At 37.3% G+C, this 22,094-nt stretch overlaps 1 long non-coding RNA gene across 2 annotated transcripts in view; it reads left to right on the top strand.

Moving 5' to 3' along the window:
• The window catches only part of LOC141736555 (uncharacterized), a 78,752-nt gene extending 59,073 nt beyond the window's left edge, over positions 1-19,679 (top strand). For both annotated transcript variants that reach the window (XR_012584996.1, XR_012585006.1), the window contains 2 exons: positions 8,944-9,031; positions 17,555-19,679. This is a non-coding gene — a long non-coding RNA (uncharacterized LOC141736555). The remainder of the gene's footprint in view (positions 1-8,943; positions 9,032-17,554) is intronic.
• The last annotated feature ends 2,415 nt before the right edge of the window (positions 19,680-22,094 follow it).

The raw sequence follows: 22,094 nt of genomic DNA, 5'->3' as shown, positions 1-22,094 counted from the left end.
ACTACACTGTATGTACCATTTGCTATGCCCACAAGCTCTTCAGAGTAGGAATTATTTGATTATTTGAATAATAGCCTGATTTTCTGTGAAAAATTATTAGCAGTGGCTGTTGACTAGGAAAAAAGAAAAATCCCTGAACCCTTAGAGCTACTTAGACTGGCAGCTAGTTTAGTCAATTAACTCCAGCATCGTTTTCCACTGTGGCAGTGTTCCTATGGGACTTGAGTCTCTTTTATGCCTGATTCTGGACAGCAAAGTGGTAATGTTTATTTTATTAATGTGTTATGACACAGATTACCCATGAAAATTCTCATGAGCAATTCTTTGTTGATGAAAATATACTCTTCTTAGGTCTTTCTTTAATATATCTCAGTGTATAGATTTAGGAGCTGAAAAGGGCATGAAAAGTCAGCAATAGGAAAAGCAAGCCCTAGGAAGGAAACAAATATATATTAAGCACAAATATTATTCCTAACTGAGTACATATGTCATATTTTCTGTGTTGTTCAGTGTTTGCTTTATAACACTCTAGCATTGTCCTGTTGTTAATTTGAAGAAAGCCAATGCAGATAGCTTCAAGACAAATAGCAATATCATTGCATAAGACCAAATTCATATAACTGAATTTTAGCTGTCTTAAAGTTAAATATCTCATCTAAACTTCTCAATGCTTCACTCTACTCTGTGCTCTTTTAAAGAGCAGTTCAGCTAGAATTGGAGTGAATTGACATGCAGAAGTGACTGTCTGTCTCTCTATTTGTGTTTGCTTCCCTCTGTGATGGTTAGGTGAGATGGGGTGCCCTTCCCTCACCTTCCCCCCAGTCACCTCAAGCTTTTTTGGATGAAGTGAGTACGGGAGAACTTCACGTGTCCTCTTCCTTTTTAATCACACATTTTATGGAAAAACAGTTCACATTTCTATCTTGTTCTGCTATTATCTATTATTTCCATTTTGTCACATATACATCAAAAATACATTACTGTTCTTAGAGCCACTAACTTTTTAAAATTCTCCATTGAAACAAAACTTCTGATATAGTCAGGACTGTAAATGAGAGACTTATTACACTGTAAGGTGACAGAAAGACACAAGACAGAAAGTGCTACATAGTCACATTTTTAATGACTAATTGACAATACAATTTATTTATTTTTGCATAGAATTATAACAAAAAGATACAATCCAATATATTTTTCTTTTTTTTTTTTTGATTGACAATTCAATCCCTTGTTAACTAATTCCTTTACCTAAAAACTAATTCCTTTACCTAAACAGGTCCATAATAACATATTTGGGAATCCAACTTTTATTCAGGAGCCAGTGATGGAGCTTTCACTTCTGATGATTAGTGAAGTACAGCTTGACTCTTTTCAAATTTTGCATTGCCTTGTAAAATACAGGAAGATGTATTTTATATTTGCACATATGCTTTCTAATTGTTTAATCAACCAAACCAAATTACTTCATTACTGCGTTGTTTGGGTTTGAAGAGGCATTTGATCATCATAATTGAGTAACAGATATTAGCTACAGTGATAATCAAAATAAACATAGAACATTTATACCACATCTTTCATCACGAGGTCCTTTCCCAAATTATATAATCCCTGTACAAACTGAGCATGAATAAAGTATTAAGGTTAAACTACCAAGCCTTCAGCAATCAGTCATGGTGAAGTCAACAATTTTCTTCCAGGTATATGTCTTCAAAAAATGTGGTACTTCTTTAACATTAAAAGGCTAATTATTAGGTTATGTAAACACTAAATATTTCTTGCCTCAATTCTGTATAATGACTAAAATTTTATTGTCTGAAAAGATTTAAAATCTTAACTTCTTCCCTTCCACTCCACAGGATGCTTTAAATAATGTCTTAATGTATTTATGATTTACTTTCCAGTGTTAAGTGTGTGATTAGTGTTAAAGTGTGCTTGGCCTTATACACAAGCATGATAAGATACGGTTATATCAATCTGTAAAAATACAGCTCTCCATTAGAAAATGCTGCTTTACTTAAGATGGCATTTTTGACACTAGAAGTGTATTGTTTGTTTTTTTCTCTTTTTATTTCTGGTTAAATTACAATATCAAAATATCTCATTTATGAATTATATTGAAATGAACAAAATTTATTTTTTTTTATTCCCAAAATTTTTGTATAAGAAGCTTGCTTCATTTCATGGATTTTTAAATAAGAAATAAAAAGGTTGCAATAAAACGATTAATTTTTATTAAACATTTTGTAAATGCTCTGAAAGAGTGCCTTCCAGTACTGTTTGAAACAGATAAAATGGTTGTTCCCTTATAGATGGGATCATGAATCCACTGCAGGCAGTGGGAATGTTGTCATGACCTTCACTTGGGCCAGGCTTTTCAAAACAGGTTGTTGGATTTTTGCCTCAAACGCAAAGGTCAGGTACTAAGTAATTATGATATAGAAGAAAAATCCTATGCAGGCTGAATCCTAATTGAGGGAGCTGAGTAAGGTTTAAATTCCAGAAATCTGGAGAATGCATAGGGAATAGTTTTGAATACTCATATTTTCAAGTAGCAAGGATTTGAGTATTTGTGATATTTGAAGGAGATCATGAAACCTTACCTCTATTGTTTGTTCTGCAACACACAGTTATGACAAAAGGCTTTGGTAAAGCCTTTCGCACTGTTTCCCATAGCATTCTCCTGGAGAAACTGGCTGCTTATGGCTTGGCTGGGTGCATTCTTCGCTGAGTAAAAAAAATGGCTGCATGGCCAGGCCCAAAGAATTGTGGTGACTGGAGTTAAATCCAGTTGGCAGACAGTCACAAGTGGTGTTCCCCACCACTCAGTACTGGGCTCAGTACTGGGGCCAGTTCTGTTTAATGTCTTTATAAATGATCTGGATGAGGGGATCAAGTGCACCCTCAGTAAGTTTGTAGATGACACCAAGTTGGGCAGGAGTGTTGATCTGCTTCAGAGTAGAAAGGCTCTACAGAGGGATCAGGACAGGCTGGATTGATAAGCCAAGGCCAATGGTATGAGGTTCAACAAGGCCAAGTGCTGGTCCTGCACTTGGGTCACAACAACCCCATGCAATGCTACAAGCCTGGGGAAGAGTGGCTGGAAAGTTGCCGGGTGGAAAAGAACCTGGGGGTGTTGGTCGACAGCTGGATGAGCATGAGCCAGCAGTGTGCCCAGGTGGCCAGGAAGGCTAATAGCATCCTGGCTTGTATCAGGAAATAGTGTGGCCAGCAGGACTAAGGAAGTGATTGTTCTCCTGTACTTGGCACTGGTGATGCCCCACCTCGAATACTGGGTTCAGTTTTGGGCCCTTCACTACAAAAGGGACATTGAGGTGCTGGAGCATGTACAGAGAAGAGCAATGAGGCTGATGAGGAGTCTAGACCACGTCTTATGAGGAGCAGCTGAGGGAACTGGCCTTGTTTAGTCTGGAGAAAAGGAGTCTGAGGGGAGACCTTATTGTTCTCTACAACTACCTGAAAGGAGATTGTGGAGAGGTGGGTGTCGGTCTCTTCTCCCAAGTAACAAGTGATAGGACAAGAGGAAATGTTGTCAAGTTGTGCCAGGGGAGGTTTAGATTGGATATCAGTGATAGTTTTTGTCAGATGGTTGGACTAGATGATCTGAAAGGTCCCTTCCAACCTAGGCAATTCTATGATTCTACGATTAGGAAAAATTTCTTCACCAAAAGGGTTGTCAAGCATTGTAACACGCTGCCCAGGGAAGTCACCATCCCTGGAGGTATTTAAAAGACATCTAGATTGGGTGCTTAGGGACATGGTTTAGTGGTGGACTTGGTCGTGTTAGGTTAACGTTTGTACTTGATGATCTTATAGGTCTTTTCCAACCTAAATGATTCTGTGATTCTATGATCATGGAAAAATATTTTTCATATAATCTTGTTTTCATGTGAGCATTATCTTTTTCGTTGTTAAGATTAGTGAAGATATATAACATTTATAACAATTTTTTGTATATAAATGTGGAACACTCATTGATACAAGAGACAGTGTACTATATAGCCTGTAGTATATATAAGCCTCTCTAAAGTAGTCAAGGCAATAGTAGTCTTTTGCTATAAGTTTATGCAAATACAACTTGCTGCAAGAATTTAAAGCTGAGAGTTTACTTGTACAGCAGAGATATGAGAGGAACTCTAAATGGGAACGAAGCAGTGTTCTCAAGCCTCACAACAGGCTTGAAGTTTTGCTTATTAATGGGCCCCCTAGTCTTGGAATAACCTATCTGCATTAATGAAAAAGTGTCTTTGAGCAGCTTTTAAAAGACCGAAACTGAGGCACTGCCATTCTGGAGAGTTATCTTTTATTTGCCATTCTGGAGAGTTATCTTTTATTCTCAACTTTACTTTCTAGTCCAAATGGAGAAAATATTATTACAATTTGAACGAAGAATCTCTCTGTAAAAGAAAAACAGTCAACAACATAGCCATTTTGGAAAAAAACAACCAACCAACCAAACAAAAAAAGCCCCCAAACTACAAACCCTGTTTATGCAAGAGGGAGCTTGCAAATGCCATCCAAAAGAATTTTTTTTTTTTTAAATGTTATACATACGAAGGGTTAGGATAGGCGAAAGACTGGTGGGAAATTTAATCCCCTAACTTTTAGTCCATTTCTGCAATTGCACTTAGTGCTTAAAATTTTGGTAAAATACTGGCAAAAACTAGCTTTTCCCACTCTACACAGAATGATTGTCTCCAATCTTTCTTTTGACCCTTTTCCATTTCAGAAGTGGAATAACCTTAAACTAATCTCATTGATTCAGCTGTTTAAATACAGAGGACTTTAGGGTTGACAAAGTTGCTAGGGAGAGGCGGTATCTTCTATATATCAATGGAAAAGAAAGGACAAAATTTCAGGCTTTTTCAGTCTGAAACAGAATCAGCCAGTAAACAAAAAGAATGGTTCTACATCTTCTGAGCTGGGTACATTAAATTATTTCTGTAGACACTAGTCTAATTTCTGTCAGCTAAGTAAAATGATAAATTTCAATTTATTTCCCCCAAATGATTTAAGAAACACAGTCTACTTGCTTTTCTGTATTCAAACATCTACAGAGAATAGGTAGTGAAATATTATTGATACTTAGTAAATTCCAGAACACTTTAAAATGCATCATCCATTGCATTCAGTAAATATATTTTCTGCTTATTTGGCCAGTTCTATGTAAACTAGTTAGTAAAAACCAAGCATGCATAATAGGGGTTGCTGTTACTATTTATTTTCACTATAATCTCAGAAAGGCACCAAAAAAGAAGGATTTGAGGTTTTTGAAGAAGAGTGGCAGGTAATCTGCGAATAGAATGAAGGAAGAAGACATGGCACAATGTTGTGGGAAGAAGCAGTGAAGTGTTGACTACGCTTTCATTATTCCAGTTTTATTTTTTTCCTTTGTGACATTCAAAATGAAAATGCGTACCTTCTGGCAGTGGGTGGTATGCTCTCCCGGACTGCTTTTTCAGTAATAGTGTAATTGAGGAGAATCTGAAGAAGAAGAAAAGTTGGGTCTCAAGGATAGTAATTGAGAGAAATAGTGGAAAGATTTCCAAGAGTGCAGGTCTAGATTTCTGCTCTTTATAATAATAGATGTACTTGGTCCTGATGGCAACATAGCTTTTGAGGAAATATTTGTAAGAACTCTCTTACTCTGTGGTGGGCTTAACATCAGGATGCTTTGCAGTTATGTGACTGAGTCTTCCTGACAAAGAAGGGTTGTTTTGTATTGTATCTTACCTAAAGATTGCACTAGTATTACGTACACATTAAAGAAAGTAGTTTCAGAATTGGCAAAAACATCTTTCCATCATTTTGACTGCATAATGAAATGTTTTTCTGAAATTCCTACTAGTAAATAATGATCTTTATGATGCACATGTACACGTGTGCTTTTGTCATGGATCTTAGATCAGGAATATGAAAGTTCATGGTTTATCTGCCACAGTCCTTGCAATATAGCACTTCTGAATTAATCAGACTAATTTAACTCCCTGCCCATGCCTGCTGTCCAAAACGTTACAACTCCTCCTGACAGTGGTGTCTGTTCTACTGCCAAAACTTTCTCACCCTCCTTTTCTCTTCACTAATTGAAACCTGACACCCATTAAATACCTTCATTGCCATTAACTGCTATTTTAATTCTGAATAATGATTGGGTCATTCAAGATAGGTCTTTTTACAAGGCTGATTATTTTAAAATTATTTCTTATGATATATAGTATCTTTCCAAAGAGTTTAAGATTAATGAAGGGTCTCTGTAGCCTAACTGACATTTTTAGTTATCTGAATCTCATATTCAAATACCATGACATCTGCAGAAATTTCAGTGACGGGGGTGCACCAATGTAGCTGAAGTACCCTGGCAAGTCTAATTTGAGGCATCTACCTGTGTACTCTCTGCTCATTGAGTTGGGAGCTGCATTAGAATCACAGAATCATTTAGGTTGGAAACGACCCTTGGGAACGTTGAGTCCAACCATCAACCCCACTCTACAAAGCTCTCCCCTACACCATATCCTCTAACACCACATCTAAACGAGTCTTAAACACATTCAGGGATGGTGACTCCACCACCTCCCTGGGCAGCCTATTCCAGTGTCTGACCACTCTTTCTGTGAAGAATTTTTTCCTAATGTCCAGCCTAAACCTACCCTGCTGCAGCTTGAATCCATTCCCTCTTGTTCTATCGCTAATTACTTGTGAGAAGAGACCAGCACCAACCTCTCTACAATGTCCTTTCAAGTAGTCGTAGAGAGATGAGGTCTCCCCTCAGCCTCCTCTTCCTCAAACTAAACAGCCCCAGCTCCTTCAATCACTCCTGATAAGATTTATTCGCCAGGCCCTTCACCAGCTTCGTTGCCCTCCTCTGCACTCGCTCCAGCACCTCGATATCTCGATTAACCTCAGGCTTTTGCCCTTCTTGGTCTTTCCTGAGCTGTGCGGTAGGTGTGCTGCCCTCAGCCCTGCCACGCGGGCAGAAATTTGCTAATGGCTTGCTGCTCTACTGCATGGCAGCTCTAACCTCTGAGCTACTGGAATGAAGTCTCCCATCTTCATCTGAAGAAAGGTGGACTTACCTCCTGAAGAGAGCTCACAGTTCAGAGACCTGCATGGAGAATCCAAGTCTGAGGGGTAGTTATTAAGACTCAAGTCTCTTCTGAAGTGGTTCCTTTTCAGCCTAGTAAATTTTGTGACTGTTTAGCAAGTAATATTTTATCTTGCTTTATTTCTCTAGGAGTTTCTGAACCACTCAGTACTCAGTGTACTCTTCCAGTGAGGGGGAGATGGAAATTTATTTCTCTCCTGCCTAAGAGTATTTCATCTCCCCACCCCTAAGTGCCCTAAAAAGCTGCCAGCAGAAGAAGTGGCTGGAGAGGTGTACACAGAACAATTCAAGTATCTTTTTCTTGTGCGGCGTTAAGCAAAATGGGAAAAGAGAATGTGTTGGATATAAATTACTAAACTCATTTGATGTGGTAAATTAGCCTGAATATTAAATACTGCACTAGACAGTTTTCCATTGAGAAAGAAAGGCAGTGAAACAGATGTACAATTTTCAACTTAAGCTTTTCTCATTATTCTGCAGACACTTTTTTCTTTGCCATATTATCTCACAGTAAGCCATGAAAATGTTAAGTATTGTGCATTGTTCTTACAGAAATTTTTCCCAAAGCCAAACAGTACTAGAGGAACATGAGAATTCTACATGCCTATTTCTTGCCTAGAAAGATTAAATAATTGAGGCTATTATTCAGGGTTATCTGCTCTGCATTCTGAACACTGGTCATTTGGCAATATTTACACACCTACAGGACTGATTATGACTGGTGTGCCAAGAATCTTTAACTGTCACTGAATCCGACTGTTTTCACTGTGCTTCTACTCGTAATGGATCACTTTCAGAAAAGTCCAGGCAATGACTTATGCTATTCATAGGGGAGTTCAAATACAAATAGATTTGGCTACTTGCTGACCCAAATCAAAAATCTCCCAAAGGACACCATAATGGTGAAGACGAATTAAGAGACAGGACTGAAAATCCCTCAGGGAAATGAAAGCTAGAAATGAGTGCTTTTCCATCACCAAAAGCCGTGCTATTGTCCATGCCAGGAGGTTAGCTTACAAAATCGTTCCTTGAAGAAAATAATTACTTTTATCACTGATAATGCCTATAGAATTTTCCTCACTGTTTTTACTAGCAAGGGGAAATCTACACCAGAATTTGCTACCCAAATTTGCCCTAGTGTGAAATCACTTCATGCTGTAGGACTTGCAGATATAATAGCATCCCCCCCCTCCCCCCACCCCAAAAAAAAATTTGTTCTCAAAATAAATGCTGCATAAGTTTTCAAAGATTTCTTTTTTCTTATGGCCACAAAGATGGCAGTTAACCATTTCGCTTGACAAGGCTGTAAAACATTTGACAATTAGTAAACGTGGAACTGAAGGTCTGGAGACTATATGAGGTAAAATACCGATATCATGAAAATAATTTCTATAACGATGATCTCTTTAGCCTTCAAAAGTGATACGGGCTAATCTAGTAGAACTATTGTTTGCGTATTTGCAGTATTTTGATCCTGGATCACAATGGGACAAAAGTAAGAAAAAGTTGTTTTTCAATATAGGAATATTAGAAAGTAACTTTTGAAATAAGCTCTAGTTCTGAGTGCTCTGGAATAGGCATCATTGTCTTCTGCAAAATTAGCATTAGTCCTGAAGTTTGTTTTTCAAATCTGCCTACAAAATCAGCCAGAGATTTGGCAACTGTGTGCATGCGAAATTAAGTGAAGCTAGATTATATATGGAGCTGCTTCAAGCAAGCCTTCACATAATTTTTGTTCTATGCCTAGCAGTGTTTCGTCAGAACTATATATAATTGTGTCTATGTACTTTATGTACCTATGAAATGTTTGCATTTCTTCAAAGGTTTCTTCAGTGAGTACAGTCAAACCAAGACTAGAAATTGCAAGCAATGGAAAAGGGGTGCCCGGGCTTCAGAAGTATCTGGATTTTGGTGAGTTATTATTAGTATAGCCTTTTCTCTAAAGTGAAACATCATTTACACAAATAACAGGCCTGTTCAGCTGAATATGTCTTACTAAGAAAGAGTAATGATCTATCATTGTGTTTTCTGGTCTTCAGCAACATTTGAGATTATGCAACCAGTAGAAAGGATCACAAAAGTTTCTAATTTTAGTTCTTTCTCTCAAATGACATAGAAAGAAACAAGGTCATCATGTGAGGTGGAATAAACTTACAGTTGTATGGATTACATTATATGGACTATGGTGTACAGATGACTGTAAAGTACACCCACATGTGAATGCTCCAGGATCCATTAACAAAGTACTCTGATAAAAATGCTTAGTTAGGAACAATACAGCCCTTACACCACATAGGAAGCTGTATTGGATTTATGTGACACACTGCCAGTAGCATATTGCTTTACTTCAAGGGACAGGCAAGAACTAGATTGTTCCTTGGTGTCACAGAAAGCACACATATGGGCAGGGCCCTGCCAATCTTTTTCTGCCATCTTCCATTTCCAAGACGTGTTATATGTGGCTGTGTTGCTAGAGCCCCAGTTTCAACACGGCTGGAACATTTCCCAGATGAGGGGGAGAGAATGCCGTATCCAGAATTATGATCGACCTCACAGACACAAAAATAATTGTGCACAAGTGTATACATGTGGGGTCTTTGCTAGGTCCGGATTTTGTCTCACTCATTTATATAAATGCCAGGTCTATGGCCAGGCAGTGCTGGTATCTGCTGGGTATTCCCCCATCCCATTTAAAGTGCCATCTGCTATTTCATATATCTGCCAAGTATATGGATTAAGTCTGCTGTTTTCCATTTTATGTCACGTTATTAATAATGGTAATGGAAGTTTGCTGAACGATAGTTGCACAGGCTGTAGTTGTAAAATTCATGGTCACACATTCCTGTCCTTTCCCTATTTATCTTACGAGTGCCAGAACTCTGGACATACTTTTCACCTCTCAAATATTTATTTCGCCTAATGATTCCTTCTAATGTCCCAACATATCATACTGCTTTACAAAATATTGCTCCCTGATTCATGTAACTAACTACATGAGGCTGAGCATGCATTTTCATCCTATGCATTTTCAACCTATGCAGGCAGCAAGTACAGAAGTATAATAAGCTTTAAATACAGAAAGGAATAATCTGGCAGGGCTCCCCTGTCTCACATATCATTTGAAGACGCCCATCCTTTCACAGTCACAACAGTAAAGATATCAGACGAATAGTCCTTCCCCATACCTCTCCTGACACCAAGTTTAATAACTCATTATAATAAAGCACATGCAGCATGTTTTGGTATTTTAAAACATGATAAAATAGAATTAATTTCATTTTTAAAAGCCTCACACAAAGACACTGTTCTTTCCTTCACTATATCTTCCTTTTAAATGCCTGAGCTCTGAAGACGCTTATATCTATGGCATAAATGAAGGAAATATAAAAATAACTTTTCAAATGGACAACGCATGTGTAATTTTTCATTGATGTGTAACTCAGTTTCATTGTGGCTGGGGATACTTATGAGGGTTGCAAGATATACACTTCACATATTTATTGTAACTATTTCTCCACTGAAATCTGGTATCAGACCTCTGCAGTGGGATAGTACAGTGTAATCAGAAGCAATCAAGTCTTTCCCATCAGAACTGTCTGTCCCAATCTTCCCAATAGTGTTTAAAAAGCCACTTAATCACTAGCTGTAATATGTTTGTTCGAATTTCATTTTTTGTTTCACCTTGAGAGCTACAGTGAGGTCAGCCCTCATGAGTACAATTTTATACTCTGCTGTAATAACTTGAATCCTACCTTGAATATTTTTACTTACATACATATAAGGTCAGTGTGAACTGTAAATATGTCTGTTGTTGAACCAATACTCTTGATTTAGGCCTTGTTTTCTGACAGTTCTAGTAACTTGAAATAAACTTGCAACTGGGTCCAAAAGAGGATTTAGCGGTTAAAGCAAACTTAGGTAAGACTAACTCCCTAAATTCAAAACTGTAGGAATGACAAATGGTGGTCACCTTTTGCTTAGTCTTAGAGGTGTTACAGGTCCATGAAAGATCCTCTTTTCACATGCAGGACCTTGAAAGGTTCAGGATATGATCCACAAGTTGTTTAAGTGTGGTTTTTATTTAGCCATTAAGGGTTCTTTGCAGCAAGATTTAATCTAGCGGCTGTTCTCAGGGCATGCCTTATGCCCTTCAACATGAGAAGACACTGTTTTGTGCTGGAGCACAGATGGAGGCAGATGCATTTGGCCAAACTACCTGAAGTCATGTTCCTCTTTTGACCTTATTGTGAATTGCTCTATTAGACTGGAAACTACCTGTGAAAGAAAAGCTTTTGTTGAAAGCAAAGAAAAGTTGCTCAATTTCACTGGTAAGTCTGGTTTCAGTGGTACGTGTATCAAACAAATGCTGAGAAGTACCACAACAGTCCTAGGAGTAGGCATACTTTCCCCAGAAGAGCAAAATGGCTATGTATATAATACTTTAAGAAGAATTAAAAATTCAGAGTTGGCACCTAGGTCTTGTTTTTCTATTTTCTCCTTCCAAATGTGATTCTCTATGTGTAATATACATGTCTACATCAAGTCACAGAATGGTGACTTCTGAAGTAAACAGTGACATGTTCTACTTTTCACTTGCTCTCTAGCTCTATTAATTTGCTAGCTGACTTTCTGTTCTGCATAAGACTTTGTAATTGGAAATGAGCTCAAACTGAAGGTACAGATTCATATTTTGCAAACATTTGAAACTGCTCAGACTTAATCCAGCTCTGTTTTAGTTTATCTCATTAAAAATTAGTACTCGTTTCTTCACATCTCAGTGTTCATATTCTCAATTATTCCAGTTGTTCAAATTCAGTTACTTGTCTGTTATTAGAATTTCTACTCTGAGTACACTGAATAGAGCATAATGCCATTTCTACTTTTGCATGTGAACATAGGTATTTTTTCTACGATTATTCTACATAGAATACTTAATTTACACGGTATATTAGGAAGGATAATTTGTTTGGCTCATTTGTCACCATGACAGAGATCCTAAACTCTAGTTGATCCATTTTAAGAATTTCTAGAGTAAAAAATGCTAAATAATGCAATATGACTACACAATCATATTCAAGGATATTGGTAATATTGTGAATACTTCAGCATGGAAGTCTTAATTAGCTGTCAAACAGGCACACATGGAGAGGATGATGGTGAAGACCTTTCTCTTCTCAAAAAGGGAAAAATAAAAATAAAAATAAAGGAGAAATCAAACCTTTAGTGTATTCTATCAAGGGAACAGAATTTTCCAGTTGTACCATTGTGTCCATGGAGAGCTATTCCACAGCATAATTACAGAATTATATCCACTCAGACTTCCTAGATCTATCATTGCCTGTGTTCCTTTACTAATTTTTGGCAGCTAGGGCCTGATACCAACATTCTCCACACAGACAGAGACTCTTCTTTTGACTCCAAATTTTCTTAATCTCCTTGTATGATCCTTGAAGTGGTCCCAATGCATGTAAAAACAATTGTCATCCACATGTATTTAAATTTAAGTTCTCTTTACAAAATTATTGCTACAAAACCAACTAACTTTGTTAAATACATTCTTAGAAATATATATAGCCCCTACCACCATCCCATCTTACAGCTTCATTTTTACAAAAGCATCATCATCCTTCAAATAAGTTTAGAAAACCATTTCTGAGAGAGAAAGAAAATGGTAGATGTGGCATGTATTGCATGGGTGGTGAAGCAAAAGGCTCATTCATGCTTCACCCCAGGTTAACTATTGACGTTTATTGTAAAGCAGCTTTAGAAACTGAGAACTACCATATATTTTCCCACTTGTCCAGTGGATTTGATACTGTCCTGAAAAACGAGTTTCTGGGTCTGTTCTTAGAAGAAAAAATATATCTTCCAGGGGGCATGGAAGCAAGGCTTATGCTCAGAGGATGGCACAAAAGCTTTTATAAAAGGGACACCATCCTGTGAGGCACTTGGCATTGGCCGCAGTCAGTAACAAGTCAGTGAATAACACGTAGGTCCTAGTTCAGTGGGATGAGTCTTGTCTTCCTGTGATCTGAGAGAGGTAGAGAGAGCATTGATGTCATGGTTTGAGCTGGACTAGACACTAAAATGAACAACAGATGCTCTCTTTACTTCTCTCCACTTCAGAGAAGGGAGAGCATCTCGCTTCAGGGAGAGAAGGATGAGAGAAAACTTATGAGTTTAAAAGAAACTAAACTACTCTAATGAAACGTTAATAATAAAAAGAAAAGATAATAATATAAAAAAAAAAGAAAAGAAAATAATGAAATATGTAGAACATACACAAAACCATGTTGAGCTTCCAGGATGATGATCACGTCACATGGGGAAAAAGTCCTATACTGGACTCAGTGACAGATGGGAACTGGATTCAGGATCTTATTCAGGAATGCATGGACTGGGATCAAAGGCAGATGAACGGAGAGAGTCCTCCTTGGATGCCGGTCATTGAAGAAAGAGGGCTGACCATTTGATTCCTCAGCGTTTATACTGAGCATGGGGCAGATGGGATGGAATACTCTGTTGGTCAGTTTTGAGTCACCTGTCCTATCCACTCCTCCTTGCAGGTGGGACCCCTCTGCGCTTTTCTGTTTCTGAACCTCCAACAGGGCATATAACAAAGTTACCTGACCTTGGTTTTTATAGCAATGAGTATAAGTCTCTGCATACTGTACTTTGGCATGAATTATAAACATCAGGTCTTACCACTCTGGAAGCAGACACTGTCTGGAAAATATGCTCTTAATTTCAGGGAATTCAGTTAGTTAGAAAAGGCTTAAATGAATAGTAAACTTACTGAACAAAAAATTGGTTCTGTTTTACTTCAAACCAGGACAAGTGATCATGGGGCAAAATGTGGTCATTTTTTACTTCACCAGTTTTCAGTTGCTTGTATATTCAACTGCAGAAATCTCCCTTATATCTTGCAGCCATGAACACCAAGGGTCATTTCATCTAGTTTTAGTCATCTTAAAGTTAGTGGTGTGATCTCAGGTAGTTTTGTCAACTACTCCTACATACAATGGAGAGAGAGCCCTTCAGTTAGCAAATCAACTCATCTTAAAACAGTTATACCAGACAGATAAGATGACCTTCCTGAATGGAGGCACTTCCTTCTCTTTCTTTGTCTTGACCACAGAGGAAGCAAAGACAAAAAGCTTCTCACCTTTGAATCCAGCTAAAGCTAGACGAGCTGACTTCCACCAGGGATAACTGAAGACAATTTCCCTGGCCCAGATCCTCCTGACAGAATATTAAGCATACCTGTAGCTCTGTGCTTTCCTTGACATTATTTCCACCTTATTGGCTGGGCGAGTTTACTGTCTCCATTTGGCTGCTGTTTTATTTGGAGGAAGAATGCTTCTCGGCTCACATCGAGTACCCGGCTCCTTTACTGCTGATCAATGGCCTGACTTCATGGAACACTCTAGCAGCAGAAACATATTTTTTTTCTTCTCTGATTTCTCTTCTTCTTTTATATTTTTTTATAATTAAAAAAAAAAAAAGTATTTGTTTATCCCTACTGAGTTTCCATCAGAGGAGTTGCTTAGAATTATCTTTACGCTGTCCTTGCAGCACCTATAATCCCTGCAACAGAAAAGCTCTGCCATAAATTGAATGAAGCTAATTTATCGGCCAGGGATTGGATTGGCAGCTGGTAAGCTAACACTTCTTTTACTCGTTTGACAAGGTTTCAAGATTCACAAAATGAAAGATGTATATTTTATTGGATTCTGATAAAATATTGCTTTAATACTTCATAATAAAATAAAGAGCAGTAAGAGCAATATGCCCATTGTAGCTTGAATAGCCTTAAGGGTTGCTTCGCAGGGACTCATAAAATGGCAAGAAGCATTTAACAGTTTACCTGGTTCAGTGCAGACTCTGTTACCAGTGCTGACCTGCTAAACTCAGTATACAAAGATGCCTATTGCTAGTCCTTTCTTTAGGAAATTGGGATTAGATCAAGGAAGTGAAGTCAAGAGTTAATGCAAATTAAAAAAACAGGGCAAAACAGAACAAAACAAAAGCACCACCACCAAAACCAGCAACAACAAAAACCAACAGAAAAAAAAACCAGAATCCAGTTAATACATGTTTGTTACTCTTTTAGGTAGAATAATTTACTATAGACAAAATAATACATTTTATTATTTTATTTTCCCTAGTTGTGTCTGTGTTTTTCAGTTTTCCCTTCCAAAATTGAACAGAGGATTTTAATTTGTAAAATCTCCTAGCTGATATGATGTATCTGTAAAATTGCCGTTGTTTCTTGCTCCTCCTCATTCCTCATGTCAGGGGCCTGGTAAACAAATCAGAAGATCACAAACACTTCTCTGCATTGCTGTCCATTTCAGGGTGAGAAAAGGGAGCTTGACTTCAGCGTGCTTAGCCCGTTCCCCGCATCATCCCAAGAGGAGATATCTTCTGGTATCATTGCCTTCTTTTACTAACTGCAACATAAATATTCCAATGACTGGAAAATAACAGTCTCAAAAAGAGACAATTTGTCAGCAGCATTAACACCTGTTTCCTCACATGCAGGAGATCTCACCTTCATTCTAGCTCTGCCACAGTTACCCTCTGTGACTGTGGAAATTCACGTGTGCTTCAGTTCCATGTCTGTGAAATGTAATTAGTGTCTTTCTTCCCTATTTTTTTCTCATTTCTCCTGTATCTATTGATTGGCACGGTGTTGATTTTGCTTCATTTTCCACAATGAAGCATCAGCTTAATGTCATGTCCAATAACATTATTGTAATTCAAGTCATAGGTAAGACAGATACAAACTTCAAGACAGGAAGTGACCACTTTTTTTTTGCCAGTGGATAGAGAAGGTGTTTTGTTATGCCACTCTTTATTATTATAAAGATATATACTACTATATTACTATTTTTCTTGACTGAAGCTAGTCTCTTTTTCTCCACTTTTCTATATGGCTCTTTTTCATATCTTTTAACTTTAGCTTCTTACACTCATTTTGCTTCTCTGCCTAGCTCTTTGTGTTTCTAATAACTGCCATGTTTTTCATTGCTTGCCTTTGGCTCTTGGCTTCCCCTTGGAAATCTGATCTTGACTGTGGTGATTTTGATCTGTGGCTTGATTTTGCTAGTGCTGGCCCAACCCACCAGGCAAATCTATCCATGCCTTTGGTTCTATCAAGCAGGTATCTAAAAGCTACAACCCAGAAAGAAGACTGGGGGTCATTTAACTAACCAGAAATAGCTTTCACTCTCACTCATATTAAGGTAGAATATTCTCACAAATTATTTCATTGTCTCTATCAATGCATCTTTTCTGCTTGCCTTTGTCTGTTAACTTCTTCTCAGCATCAGTTTGAGAAATGTTTGGTAGGTCCCTTCTGTGCCAGTGAGTCATTCACTGCAGAATTACTCAGCTTCTGTTTGCTTTCAACTGGGCTCCACTCCAGATACATGGAAATATGTTCCTTTGATGCAATAATGATTTGGTTTTCTGGGCATCTTATTTGAACTATTGGCCATTTGTTTTCTCCTGATTTCCAGATAAATCTACCACATACTGCTAAGGTAAGCAACTGGAATTTATGAAGCCTAACAGTAAGATAATAAGGGCCAGCATATTAAAACAGAGGCAGATGCTACCTCTGCAATGCTCATACTTTGCTGGTACACTGGTTGATTATGATCAGACTCTGCCCTAACCTAATTGTGTGCTGCCAGTCCAGAAAGTACCAAATATGTTTCACCTCCTTATCAGTTGCAGAATAGATCAAATACAGTCTGTATGTCTTTAGTTATGTGAATGGATCAATCCACATGTTCAGGCTTAAAGTTCACAGAAGACCTTTAGAAGTTTTAAGGTAAGCCATGTTTACCATTCAGTGTAACCCCCTCTTTGATGAATTCTCCTTACATATGGAAAACTTGTACCAGGATTCATAATTTATTGTGCAGGCAAAGATTAAAAAATATTGCCACAGTTTTCAAGGTGCTTCAAAGAGGTCACAAAGCTACATCTTATTTGTTAAATATGGTCATTGGTTTAATATCCTATTTTTCCATTTTCTAGCCCACATCCAGTCTTCAGAACTTTAAAATCAAATGTCCTTAATTAGTTTAAAGCTCATCCTTTTATCTTCCCCTGAAAAATTGTGATAATTTTTCTTTGATGACTAAGACAGTTTCATTGTTAGGACAACATAATATATATAGCGCTTGATCTGGGAAAGGTGGTGGCAGGAGTCAGTGGTTGTGTCTCCATTAAGATTTTGTTTCAGAATAGCAGTACATCTTTAAAATTAATCACCAAATTCTGTATTTATCTATTTACCATGTGTTGGTTTAGTTTCCAAGGTGTTTTTAGCTAGTAAAACTTAAACTCGGTCTGGAGAAAATTAATATAAAATATGTCCTCATATTTTAATTTACTGTCTTTCTGTTTTGCATATTACAGGTGAATGATATAAACAACTCAAGGAAATAAATAAGAAGCCCAAGAGTGTGATTTATGCTGACAGTTTCCTTCCTGAAAACGAAGGAAGAAAGGACTCTGCTAAGTTACCATCTTCATTATTCTCTTCAATTCTTTTGCCTTTTCACCACATATTCTTTGGCTTTCCCTCAACTACTCCAACTCCCAGGTGACTTTTGCAATTGCAGATAGCTCTGATGTTTGTGTAGCTCTTTATTTACACATAGCAGATAGAGAAACAGATTAAATGGAACAAGAGTTAGTCCCCTTTTCCCCTGTTTCTGAATGATCTGTACATCTGTCATGATTTTGGCCGAATCGGCCAATGACGAGACAGATGCTCTCCCCCCATCTCTCGCTCCAAGGAGAGGAGGAGGAGGAGAGATAAAGAGATTTATGAGTTTAGAAGGAACAAAACTACTTTAATGAAATATTAATAATAAAACAAAAAGAAAATAATGAAATAGGTACAATATATACAAAACCATATGAAGCTCCCAGGATGATGTCACTGGCAGGCACTGAGGAAGTCCCAGACTGGACTCAGCGATGGATGTGAACTGGATTCAGGATCTGGAGTCAGGAACCCACAGATCAGGATCAAAGGCAGATGAACAGACAGGATCCTCCTCGGACACTGGCTATTGAAGAAAGAGGGCTGACCCTTTGATCCCTCAGCTTTTATACTGAAGATGATGCAGATGGGCTGGAATACTCTGTTGGTCAGTTTTGAGTCACCTGTCCTATCCACTCCTCCTTGCAGGTGGGACCCCTCTACACTTTTCTGTTTCCGACCCTCCAATAGGACAAATAACGAAATTAGCTGGCCTTGGTTGTTATAGCAATAAGTATAATCAAGAGCCTCTCTGCGTACCATTCCTTGGCATGAACTACAATCATTGGTCTTATCCCTCTGAGAACAAAGAGTTTTCTGCACAACATGCTGTTAATTTCAGAGAGTTAGAGGAGGCCTAGCTAAGAAGTAAAATTACTGAACAGAAAGTTGGTTCTGTTCTACCACAAACCAGAACAACATCCTATCAAAAATCATGATACTAAGCTGACCGGAATGTCAGAAATTACACTGGATTTATAAAGGCAGAAGCATATTTGCAGATGCAATACTCCATGCAAATGATTCATGACACTAAGTAACAGGAAGCAGTTTGAGTATCCCTTCCCAGAACTTTTCTTCCTTTTCCATAAATTTTGAGTATATCCATTGCTTGGGCATCCATTACCTTAATTTTAGATAACAATTTGGTTGATCAGGTTGTTATATCTAGAAAAGGCTTTTATGGATTTTCAAGAATATGGAAATAGAAATATTCTTGAATTTGCCTCTCAATTCACTATCTTTTCCAGCTATGTTTTATTCAGTCTTTCAGTACAAGACAGGTAAAAACTGGAGGGATCCTTCTGTGGCATACATATGCCTGATGGTTTGATCCATGCAACATTTGACCCATTGTTTCTGAATCCATGCAAGAAAAGTTTGTCAATTCAATGAAATAAGTGCAATAATTTTAAGTCGGACAGATTCCATGATACTTTAAAAATCAAAACAGTGGGCGAGTCTACTATTGCAGGTTTTAAATTTTTTAATTTTTTTTTTAGTATGACTTCATGTTCCACATGATTCCCTTCTATAAGAGGGCCACAACTGTGTGCTGCATCACAGTTGTTTTATACAATCCTAACATTTATTTAAACAGCTGATAAAATGGAATCCCTAGTGGGTCCTCTGCCGTGGTCTGCCATGGCCTTCCTTGGGGTCATGACCCCTGCTTTGCAAAGCACTGGTTTAGGAATCTTTTCCTAATAAAGTACACCTTTTTTTTTTCTTTAATAAAATTGCTCTTGAAGTTCAGATGCTGATTAAAATCCATATCTGAAGTGTGTATATAAGTGGCTATTTATCTTTCTGCTCTATTGCATATTGTGGTGGAAGTAGATAAAAAGGGGAAAAAATCCCAGCCAGTTTATTTTGTCATAAAGCTGCTGGGAAATGCTGACATTTAAAGTACGTGTTTCAGGAGTTGTGCCAAGGAAGCCTCTAGCTGTTGTGAGTGATGATGCAAAGACTTGGAAGGAAGAACAGATCATGAAAAAAAAAAAAAGAATCAAGGAAAGGAATGAGATTATGGGACTGAGTGTGTCTGCTTGTGTGGCTTTGCTTCTTCATGTGAGGTTAGCAAAAGGAAATAATGGTTTTAAGAAGAAATGCTTAAGAGCTGAAATGAAATGTGGAACTGAAGGCCAAAACTTCCAGTTTATAGGTAGTTTTACTGTTTCAAAATATCTGCAGCTGTTCTAACAAATGATGCATTTGTTACTACAGAGCAACACTATGGCTGCTTTATAGTTTCTGGTTCCCTTCAATACAGACCATTTCCCCACTTCCTAGCTGTATCAATATTCATTACCAAAAGTCAATCCTCTCCATTTCCCTTCTTGCCCTAAATAGCCTCAAAAGGAGACCAAAGCCTATAACCGCTTTAGCCCTTAGGATGAAAATTAATTTGGTTATCTTAATTAACCAGTTTAAATGATGGTTGCTATTAACAGCCGCCTTCTCCAGCAACAAATCACAGCACACAAACAAACAATGCACTTATTGCAGACAGATGAAACATCACAATACCTTTTAGCACTAAGCAGCCCTTAGATTAAATACAGGTATTGATTCCAAATTGTGATATTGACCCACCTCTGCAGTCATTCAGCTGGATAATTTTCTCTTAAAATTGACAACTGTTCGTAGTAGAAACTGAGTTGACAGGAGTAATAATAAAAATAACAATAAAAATAACATTGTGGCAAATTAAGTCTGTAAGAAAAAAAATCTATAGATTAAAGCTCATTTTCTACGTAAAATAACACTCTTGAAGTATTTAATATATGGTTATGAAGAGATGTGGTCTTCCAGAATTACAATACTCCAATAAAACATTTTTCACCTGTAAAGAAAACAACGTTATTCCCTATTACCATACAGTCAAATCAGCTCACAGCATCACTGTATGGTAAGAAAATACTATTGTCTTGTTTCACAGGGGAAGAAGTTTAAATTATCTGTTCAAAATCACACAGACAGTCTGTGGCAATACCCAGACTTCTTGGGTCCTGCTGTAATACTTCACTTTTTCTAGCTTACTTTTTCCCCTGCTCTGACACTTTGAATACCCAAGACAAAAAAGAAAAAAAATCTACTGCTAAAAAATCCTACAGTTGATGCAGTAGTGGTGGAACAACTAGTAGTCAGTTCCTGAGGATTTGCCCTCTTTCACAACTGTGGGGGGTAGATAAATTGATTTTTTAATTCCATTTACATGATTATAAATAAATCTGCCTCTAAAAATTTATACATAATTAAAAGCTGTTTTATGTTTTCTCTTCTACCATTCTGCTGTTGTGTATCAAGGGCTCTTATAAGTACTCATTGCTTGCACATTTTAACTGCTTAGTAAGACTTTATCTATGCACAATTTGATTCTGTATGCTATTTTAGCAGTTAGCAGCCTAAAGACTCATAAAGTGCCTGACCATATGTTCTCTTGCTCTTCAACTTCTAGTACAAAATTCAAAGCATGCATTTTAAAAATATTTTTAGATTCCTAAACAAATGTTGTTGCTATGCTATGAATAGTCCATGAAAATATTATAACTTTTTTTAAAACTGTCTAACATTTTCATTGCGGTAGAGAAACCACAGTGAAATAGCAGAAGGGAAGAAAAAAGAAAAGAAACCTATTTTCCTTCACTTATGCACCACTTATTTGCCCAATTTTTACACTATTATGAACGATGATTATATCATCGTTCATAAACTAAACAGCATCAAACTCAATCGACACTTCAAAGGGAATCAGCAAGTGAGATCTAAAAGCTGTAAGAAGTTTGATAATGATTCAAGATTTCTTATTCTGGTTTCGTATTGATCCATTACCTGGCACTATGTTCTATGCTGCTGACATGAGTATTTCATAAATCCAATGTCCAAATCACTTAGAGCTCTTAAAGGTATTGGATTTTTTTTCTATATATCGCCAAAGAATTTGTTCAGGACACAGTCTAGGTTACATCATCTGTATTCTCTAGAGATCACAAAAAATAAAATCACAAAAATAGTACTGCTAAAACAAGTGTTTAACCATACCTCAGCTGGAAATGACCCCATGTAAGTCTTATAGTTTTTGTTCATTTTCTAGACATTCTATTTTTTTTCCTTGATTTCTTTTGTTATTGTTCTTCTAGATACAGCCAGATGCTAAAGGGCATTATGGTCTGTGGAAGGCTGATGACAATTCCTTCAGGTTTGCTGAGTGAAATATATGCACCAAAAAATAAAATAAGAATAAAAAAACCTTGTGGCTTACTTCAAATAAAATCAGAAGACCTAAGAATAAGACATGGATAGTATGAAGTCACTCTAAATTCTTAGTGAAGAAATACAAAACCTTTCTTTAGCAGTGGAGACTCTGTTACCAGATTGCATCACTACAGCCATGAGGTCATCCTT

This window comes from Larus michahellis, chromosome 1 (genome assembly GCF_964199755.1).
Source record: "Larus michahellis chromosome 1, bLarMic1.1, whole genome shotgun sequence".
In the NCBI taxonomy this organism is placed as follows: domain Eukaryota; kingdom Metazoa; phylum Chordata; class Aves; order Charadriiformes; family Laridae; genus Larus; species Larus michahellis.
Note: the sequence above shows the minus strand (reverse complement) of the source record. Positions and strands in the feature narration are given on the sequence as shown.